The sequence below is a fragment of the Ranitomeya variabilis genome, chromosome 4, assembly GCF_051348905.1.
Source record: "Ranitomeya variabilis isolate aRanVar5 chromosome 4, aRanVar5.hap1, whole genome shotgun sequence".
Classification (NCBI taxonomy): Eukaryota; Metazoa; Chordata; class Amphibia; order Anura; family Dendrobatidae; genus Ranitomeya; species Ranitomeya variabilis.
The window spans coordinates 714,023,650-714,033,765 of NC_135235.1; positions in this window are offsets into that span (position 1 = coordinate 714,023,650).

Genomic DNA, 10,116 nt, shown 5'->3' on the forward strand with positions numbered 1-10,116 from the left:
TAGTGAACCTAGCAAAATAGGCAAGCAAAAAACAAGTGTGGGATTGCACTTTTTTTGCAATTTCACTGCACTTGAAATTTTTTTCCCGTTTTCTAGTACACGTCATGCTAAAACCAATGATGTCGTTCAAAAGTACAACTCGTCCCGCAAAAAATAAGCCCTCACATGGCCAAATTGACGAAAAAATAAAAAAGTTATGGCTCTGGGAAGGAGGGGAGCGAAAAACGAAAACGGAAAAACGGAAAAAGCTCCGGGGGTGAAGGGGTTAAAGATACCAGGAGGTGCCTGTACCCATCACTAAACTGAACTGTTCCTACCTACCAGCGGAGGTTGGCACCCTACACCTGTGCAATGGCACCCCCGATCACTGGCGACTGTCCCTCCTACCCCTATTTAGCCCTGTGGGATGGGGAAAGGAATAGGAGTAGAGATATTGAAATGAGAGTTTGTTTGGACAGTATACCACAATTATAGTGATTGAAGAGATTGCTAAGACCGGCACAATAGCAACATGGATGAACATGCACCGTATCATGCAGCACACTATGAAGGGGTATCGTTTCCTTATGTATCTGAACTCCAAACCCTGCTATTGTGCCGGTCATAGCAATTTCTTCAGCAGCTAAGTAGTTTGTGTGTTTCAGAGCTCTGAGGTTTGTTTTTTTTTTCATAACTTCTTGATTTGATGACATGTACCTGTTCTTTAACATGCAGCTGAGCCTTATCTGGTTTTGAATATTTTTGGGCTTATTGCTTAACCCCTTTCTGCCATCGGACGTACTGTCCCGTCCATGTGACCTGGGACTTAAAGGGACTGTCCTCCATAGTACACGCCTGCGTAAGGCAAGATTGCCTTGTGCAGGCATGTACTACAGAGGACAGAATGAACTTCAATCCAATATTGCAGCCAGCATGCAGCCAGCGGGTAAGGAAAGGGTGAATCAAACACCCAAAAACCCCGCCCCTATGGCTGAAGATTGTTCCCTCCAAATTCAGGTGACAGAGTCCCTTTAATTCCCATGGACGGGATAGTATGTCATACCCGATCAGCCGCGCTCACAGGGGGAGCACGGTTAATCACAGCCGAGTGTCAGCCGATTATCACAGCTGACATCCGGCACTGTGACCGCTCCTGGCACTTTAACCCCCGAAACACTGCGATTAAACATGATCACAGCGTTCCGGTGGCATAGGGAAGCATCACGCAGGGATGGGGCTCCCTGCGTGCTTCCCTGAGACCCTCGGAACAATGCGATGTGATCGCGCTGTTCCAAGGGTCTCCTTTGTAATCCTCACTGCAGACCCCGGATCCAAGATGGCCGAGGGGGTCCTTCCGGGTCCTGCAGGGAGGTTGGCTTGTGAGCAAAGTGTCAGATCAGCAATCTGATAATATATAGTGATGTCCCCTCGTGGGGCAAAGTAAAAAAAAGTTTAAAAAAAAAAAATTACACTGTAGAAATATTTTTTAAAAAAATCCTAAATAAAGAAAAAAAAATATTGTTCCAATAAATACATTTCTTTATGTAAATAAAAAATAAATAAAAGTACACCAGTATCGCCACTTCTGTAACGACCCAACCTATAAAACTGTCCCACTAGTTAACCCCTTCAGTGAACACCGTAATAAAAAAAAAAAAAACCACACGTGGCAAAACACGATGCTTTATCATACCGCCGAACAAAAAGTGGAAAAACACGCGGTCAAAAAGACAGATATAAATAAACATAGTACCGCTGAAAACGTCATCTTGTCCTGCCAAAAATCGAGCCACCATACAGCGTCATTAGCGAAACAAATAAAAAGTTATAGCCCTCAGAATAAAGTGATGCAAAAATTATTTTTTATATAAAATTGTTTTTATTGTATAAAAGCGCCAAAACATAAAAAAAGATATAAATGAGATATCGCTGTAATCGTACTGACCCGAAGAATAAAACTGCTTTATCAATTTTACCAAACGCAGAACGGTAGGCACCCCTCCAAAAAAGAAATTCATTAATTGCTGGTTTTTGTTCATGCTGCCTCACAAAAATCGGAATAAAAAGCAATCAAAAAAGTCACGTGCCCGAAAATTGGTACCAATAAAAACATCAACTTGTTCAGCAAAAAACAAGACCTCACGTGACTGTTGACCAAAATATGGAAAAATTATAGCTTCCAAAATGTGGTGACGCAAAAACTATTTTTTGCAATAAAAAGCGTCTTTTAGTGTGTGACAGCTGCCAAATATAAAAACCCGCTATAAATAGTAAATCAAACCCCCCTTTATCATCACCTTATAGTTAGGGAAAAATAATAAAATAAAAAAAATGTATTAATTTTCCCATTAGGGTTAGGGCTAAAGTAAGGGTTGGGGCTAAAGTTAGGGTTGGGATTACATTTACGGTTGGGATTAGGGTTAGGGGTGTGTCAGGGTTAGGTGTGCTTAGGATTATGGTTGAGATTAGGGTTAGGGGTGTGTTGGGAGTTAGGGGTGTGGTTAGAGTTGGGATTAGGGTTAGGAGTGTGTTGGGGTTAAGGGTGTATTGGGGTTAGGGGTGTGGTTAGGGTTGGGATTAGGGTTAGGGGTGTGTTCGGGTTAGGGTTGGAGTTACAATTGGGAGGTTTCCTCTGTTTAGACACATCAGGGGCTCTCCAAAAGCAACATGGCATCCGATCTCAATTCCAGCCAATTCTGCGTTGAAAAAGTAAAACAATGCTCCTTCCCTTCCGAGCTCTCTTGTAGGCCCAAACAGGGGTTTATCCCAATATATGGGGTAGCAGCATATTCAGGACAACTTGGACAACAACTATTGGGGTCCAATTTCTCTAGTTACCCTTAGGAAAATAAAAATTTGGGGGCTAAAATTCATTTTTGTGGGAAAAAAGATTTTTTATTTTCATGGCTCTGCATTATAAACTGTAGTGAAAAACTTGGGGGTTCGAAGTTCTCACAACACATCTAGATAAGTTCCTTTGGGGGTCTAGTTTCCAATATGGGGTCACTTGTGGGGGGTTTCTACTGTTTAGGTTCATGAGGGGCTCTGCAAACGCAACGTGACGCCTGCAGACCATACCATCAAAGTATGCATTCCAAACGGCGCTCCTTCCCTTCTGAGCTCTGCCATGCGCCCAACAGTAGTTTACCCCCACACATGGGGTATCAGCGTACTCAGGACAAATTGTACAACTTTTGGGGTCCAATTTCTGCTGTTACCCTTGGTAAAATAAAACAAATTGTATCTGAAGTAAATTTTGTGTGAAAAAGTGAAATGTTCATTTTTTTTTTTTTTTAAACATTCCAAATATTCCTGTGAAACACCTGAAGGGTTAATAAACTTCTTGAATGTGGTTTTGAGCATCTTGAGGAGTGCAGTTGTTTAGAATGGTGTCATGGATCGCCCCAAAGCAGATTTCTCTTTAAAACATTTCCCACATTCTGAACATGAAAAAGGCTTCTCACCTGTGTGAGTTCTCTGGTGCTTAACCAAATCTGATTTGTGGTTAAAACATTTCCCACATTCTGAACAGGAAAAAGGCTTCTCTCCTGTGTGTAATCTCTGGTGGCTATCAAGATACACTTTCCGATTAAAACATTTCCCACATTCTGAACATGAAAAAGGCTTCTCCCCTATGTGAGTTCTTTGGTGCGTAACCAAAGCTGATTTCTGTTGAAAACATTTCCCACATTCTGAACATGAAAAAGGCTTCTCCCCTATGTGAGTTCTTTGGTGCGTAACCAAAGCTGATTTCTGTTGAAAACATTTCCCACATTCTGAACATGAAAAAGGCTTCTCCCCTGTGTGAGTTCTTTGGTGTATAACAAGATTCCACTTCTGGTTAAAACATCTCCCACACTTGGAACAAGAAAATCTATTCTCTGCTGTGTGAATTTTTTGATGCTTAAGAAATGATTCTTGGAGGGGAAAATGATTTCCATATTCTAAAAGTCAAAATGGTTTCTTTACTTCAGGACCAATTTGTTTTTTTAATGCTTATTTTGTGACTTTGATTTTCCTTAGTAGTCGGTAATGAATCAGAAGACAGGACCTGTTTCAAAAGATCAGACGACAGATCTTTGCTGTGAAGGGATGATGGTATATCTGGAGTAATGGCATTCACTTCAATTGTATCCTGTGGGATCTCAAGATTATCTGATTTAAAAACTGAAGATGTCAGCTGCCCCTCTGATTGCCTGGTGCAGTCATCTGTTAAAAATAAAACCAATTAGTTTTCATAAAAAAATCCTTGAATTTTACATATTTTAACATTTGTACGTAAACTATCCACAACATGACAAGTTATGTTGAATACGTAATTATTCACTAAGACAATGACAGCTCACAGTCTAATAGAAAACCTCATAGGATGAACCAGTAGAGCGTTGTGTTCAACTGATTGTCCATTCTGCCTCCGAAATATAGAGTAAAAAGTCACCAAACAATGTTATGTTGAGGAAAATTACACCAATAAACCTTCTACTCATCTCCCAAAAAATCAATTCCATCATCTGTCAGTGAAAAACAGGTTTGTACATTACAAGTGGCTCAAAGGCTCTTGAAAAGCACCATGGCTTCAATACACCAATCCAGCAATATCCGCTCTCCCAAAGTCAAATTTTCCCCTCGCTTCTGAGCCTTGCAGTGTGCCCAAACCATATTTAGCATCCATGTATAAAGCACGTGTAAAGCGCCATGGAATAAATGGCGCTATAAAAATTAATAATGATAATAAATAATAAATTGCTATAGTGATAAGAACCCACTTAATTTACAATGCGTGTGTCTCCTGGAGCACAATCTGGGCACTGTGTGTTGGGTAATAAAATGGCATATTTGCAATTTTCACTCTCCAACATCCACTGCGCACTAATTTCTGGAAAGTGGGTCTGGGGTCAACATAGTCACTACTACAATACATTAATCCCCTGAGGGTTATAATTTCCAAAATGAAGTTAATTTATGGGGATTTCTACTGCTCTGGTTTTCTGCCATTTTCTCATATTAGGGCTTCTGCATATGGTATGTCCTATCTCCTCTGGGATCTGCTGCTGTGATGTCTGGTTCTGTTACCAGGCATGACCTTATTCATTCTACATGAGGCACTGGTTAATAGAGGAGACATCAAAAAAAGAAGCTCTGGGCGACGCAGGCTCTGCCCTGCCACTAAGATTAGGGTACCTGGGATTTGTAGTGCCATCCAATCTGGCAGTATGGATGTGTGTTGTCCAGCTCCCTGCTCCAGCCAGTTGGAAAGCACCACACCCTCCTAAAGCTCAAAGCATATTGCTGGACGCTGTCAGATACAGCCTTCTCCTCTGGTTAATTCCTCTGTGCTCCTCTCCAGGCTTGTTTATTTGTTTCCTGTTGTGACCTCGGCTCGCTTACTGACTACTCTTGTGTCTTCTGATTTTGTATTTTCTCTGCTCTCCTGGTACTGACCCGGTTACCTGACTATTCTTGCTACATCTCACATCACATAACAGAAGGTAACACCATGGTCAAAGCCTAGGGGTCTCTGTCTGGCTAAGATCAGACCCAAGTAGAAGGGTTAAAGTATGATGAACAAGGCAATCCCTGGGATCTGTAAAATGGAGTAGATAGCGCCAAGTCCTTTCATGGTGGACATCTTTTGAGCTGCCAGGTGACCACGAACAGTGCCCCCAATGCATCGTATCCACAAACTATTTCTGCAAGACCTGCAGTCAAATAGCTAAATAGCTTCTTAACCGTGCCATGTGCCCAGACAGTAGTGTACAATTGTATATAGGGTACTGTCACATTCAAGAGAAATTGGAAAATAATCTGTAAGGTCCATTTGTTTCCTATTATCCTTTGTGAATAATTCCAAAGTTATCACTACAAAGTGACACACATCAGGTTCGAAAAATTGGGTCCTGATTAGGAACAAAAAAGGACTGCAGGAAGTGGTTAAGTCAAAGGATTTGAGCAGTAACTACTGTAGTCAAAAACTGTGACTAAAGACAATAACACATTTACTGAAATAATCAAACTCAACAGTCTTCATCAGTAATAAATGAGTAACTAGTGGTGAAACCTCTGGGGTAATTAGAGTATGGGGCTCTTTCAAGCTAAACTATTATAAGGACCAATGGTAGATGTCACATCAGTTTCAAGAAGAAATATTAGACATTCAAATACTTTTTTTATAACAGTTTAGAGCTGATGTGTCAAAGTTTGGATGGAGGAGAATGTTGAGGTCTAGAGGCAAAATGGTGATCACACGATTGTGATACAACCGGGCTATACAACCGATAAAGCAGCCATAGCCGGTGACTAAGAAGAATCTGTGACTTCTCTGCATTTAGTGGATACTACTTACCTGGGTAGTCATATGTAGGAATCTCATCTTTACACCGCTCATCACCCCTCATATATGTCTCTGTAGTATTAATATAGGTCAGATCTTCACCCTGAAACAAATATTGTAAAAGTCACAGACAGATGAAAAGAAAAGATAGTCACGTCTATGATCAGCTCTAATCCTGCCATTAGTTCCGCCATCAGAGCATTACAGCCCTTACTGGCGAATAGGGCCTGGCGAGCAGAGGGGACCCGCAGCAGGTCGCCTCTTCTCTTTGGGCCCCAGAGGCTCAACTGATCAAGAAAGGCCATACGGGCCCCTGGGCCATCAAGGGAGGCCGCCATGACGGGATCACATGGGAACAGCCAGCGCCACAGGGGGGGGTTAATAAGCATTATGGGGTTAACACGGGCTGCGTGGTGAGTTTTTTTTGAATTTGGGAAGGGGAGGGATCAAACAGGGGAGAACAGGAGGAGCTGTGGGGGCGGTGAGCTTGTCGGGCGGGAAAAGAGATAACCGCCTATTACACCTCGGTCACTTCACCGGAGCATTCACTCACCTGCCTGTTTGTGAGAGAACGAAGCTTCGGTCTGCCGACATGGAGGTGGACGCACTCCTGCAGAGCCTCCAAGACGCGGCCAGCACGCAGGGTACTGCGTGGCTGCAGCAAAACGTCAGCAGCCTTCTCCAGGGGGTGGCGGCTGGATCTCCCCAGGTCCCCATCGGAGGGCGCCGGCTGCGGCGGTCCCGGCCGCTGGCACGCCTAAGCCCTGACGTCCCCCCTCGGGCCCGACGCCGAATTAGGAGCCCCTCCGGGGACCCTCCAGCTAGTGGCGCGTGCCGCGGGATCACAGGGTCCCGAGGGCGAGCTGGGAGGAATCCTGGCACCCAGCGGGGTCCGCAACAGGGGGAGGCGTCGGCCTCCTCCTCAACATCAGGAACGCGCAGAGTGTCGGGACCAGGAACGGCCGGAGCCTCTGTGTCAGGTGAGCCGGCTCGGCGAGTGGCAGACAGGAGATGCCCGATACGGGGGCCTGCTCCACAGGCGCCTCAGCGGGGGGTGCATCGCGGGCGGCTGTCAGCCGGCTCTAGCAGCGCCGTGGTTCCGGCTGCAGTGAGGGACAACAGAGGGCCGAGTGTAGCGCGTGTCCCGGGGCCGCCGGTCTGTGCTGCGCAGACATCAACCCCCCCTTCCACAAGCAGTGACCATCAGCGGCGGCAGTCCCCGGATAATGCAGGCTCCTACTCCCCGGCACAGACTGTCGCAGGTCCTCTGGGAGCGTCAAGGAGAGCGTCTATCAACAGCTTTCACATGGATCATGGAACATCAGACCACGGAAGGATGACAGAGGACGGGAGATTACATCAGGCTACTGGATCGTCGGCTGCCGGGTCCACAGCGCTCGGGCAGCTTGGTGAGGACACTTCTTTATATTATCCCCCTTTGTTGACTTTGCCTGGGAGTGGTAGTCAGGATGGGGTTCCTGGGGGGGTCAGCGGGGGGTTAAATATGCTTTTCCACAGGCTGAGAGAGTTAGCTTTCCTGTGGGGTTCTGGGGGTGGTCAGGTTGTTGCCTCCCCATCTACTGCTTGGTTGGGTGGTACGGGTAGGATCTCTGGGCAAGGGGGCACGCTTGGGGAGGTCTCTAATGTGCCGGCTAGGGATGTATCGGCGGGAAGTTTAAGGAACGAGGGTGGGGGGGCCAATACGGCCATTTCCTCAGCTACGGTATCGGCGCCTAGCCATGCAGGTGACACGGAAAAAGATGATACAGTGAGGTTAGATGATACCGCACGCGGTGAGGTCTACGTTTGTTTCGAAGGCCCTTTAGGCGCTCATCTTAAAAGCGAGATTAGGGAAAAAATATGGAAAGGGGAGTACGTGGAAATTTTTTCTTTGTTGCCCCTGGAACGGTTTAACTTAGACAGGCCGAGATGAGATGAGTCAAAGAAAGAGGATGAAGAAAAGAGGAGGTACAGATTGATTCCGCAAACTTTTACAAATTGGCTTCAGGCATTTGCCATTTTGGCCAGTGTAATAGGTGAAAAGGCTCCCGAAAATTGTTCAGGATTATTTTGCTATATGGACGCTATAGGTGAGGCTTACCGAGTGTATGGTGGTTTAGGGTGGTTGAGATATGACGAACAGTTTCGTCAGAGGAAGGCAGTCAGGCCTAGCATTCGGTGGGACCATAAGGATATAGCACTTTGGATGCGGGTGATGGTACCATCCAGAACAGGGAATAGCACTCAGTCCTTTCCCGGGAGCGCGGGGGGCTATAGCCAGTGAGGACATCCAACGGCCATGCAGAAGGGTTTGTGCTTCGCATTCAACGAGGGGTCTTGTAGATTTGGCGCAAAGTGCAAGTTTAAACACGAGTGCACAATCTACGGTGGCACACATGGATCATCGAAATGTTTCAGGGGAGGCAGACAGAGGAGCGGAGGGAGTTGAAAAAAGGGGTGACACCAATTCGGCTGGGAGAGATGGTGCATTATCTAAATAGATACCCAGATAGGATGGTGGCGAGGTTGTTGGAAGACGGTTTCAGGGACGGTTTTCGAATCCCATCTGTTAATGCGGCAGCAAATTTTTCTAAAAAGAATTTAAAATCGGCTAGTTTCCTGAGGTTGTGACGGAGAAGTTAGAAAAAGAAGTCAGTCTTGGCAGGATGGCAGGTCCGTTTGATTGTCCTCCCCTACAGAATTTGAAGGTATCGCCACTAGGTATAGTCCCAAAGAAAGAACCCAATAAATTTAGGATGATACATCATTTGTCCTTTCCTAGGGGATTGTCCGTGAATGACGGCATTGATCCGGAATTGTGCTCGGTGGTTTACACTTCTTTTGATGCAGCTATGCATTGGGTTCGGATGTGCGGTCAGGGAGCCAAGTTAGCGAAGACAGATATTGAAGCGGCGTTCAGGCTTCTACCTGTCCATCCTGATAGTATGCATTTGTTAGGGTGCTATTGGAATGGAGGTTATTTTGTTGACCGTTGTCTTCCCATGGGGTGTTCCCTATCTTGCGCGTATTTTGAAACCTTCAGCACCTTTTTGGAATGGGTGGTAAAAGACGTGTCAGGTTTAAATGCATGTATACATTACCTGGATGATTTTTTGTTCATAGGGGAGGCTCAGACTGCTGACTGTTCAATACTATTGCATTCAATGGAAAAGGTTGCTAAGAGTTTTGGGGTCCCATTAGCTGCAGATAAGACAGTGGGCCCAGTTACTGTTTTGAGTTTCTTAGGTATCGAAATTGATTCGTTGGAAATGGTTTGTAGATTACCAGCGGAAAAAATTGGCGAGTTGCGTGAAGAAGTGTTGAGGGAGCACAAGGCGAAGAAATTGAGATTACGTGAGGTACAGTCGTTGTTAGGCAAGTTAAACTTCGCTTGTTGGATCATGACGATGGGCTGAGCAAATTGCAGGAGGCTATCATTGTCAACAACAGGTGTAAAATCTCCCGTTCATTTTATTAGATTGAGAAAAAAGAGTTACGAGATGATCTTGCAGTTTGGGCGAGATTTTTGGAGGATTACAATGGTAAGTCCATTTGGATTGAGCCGGTAATAGATGCAGACGCTTTGGATCTGTTTGTCGCAGTATTCGACGGATGCGGTTTCGGATTGTTTTTTCAGGGTTCTTGGTTGTTGGCCGAATGGCCTGTTTTTTGGAAGGAACACGGGTGGTCAGCAAATCGTGTGCTGACGCACTTGTTTCCCATTTTGGTGGCCTTGTCGTTATGGGGCAAGGTTATCATGAACAAAAAGATACGTTTCCCATGTAGGTCAGAAAGCGAGGCGAGGG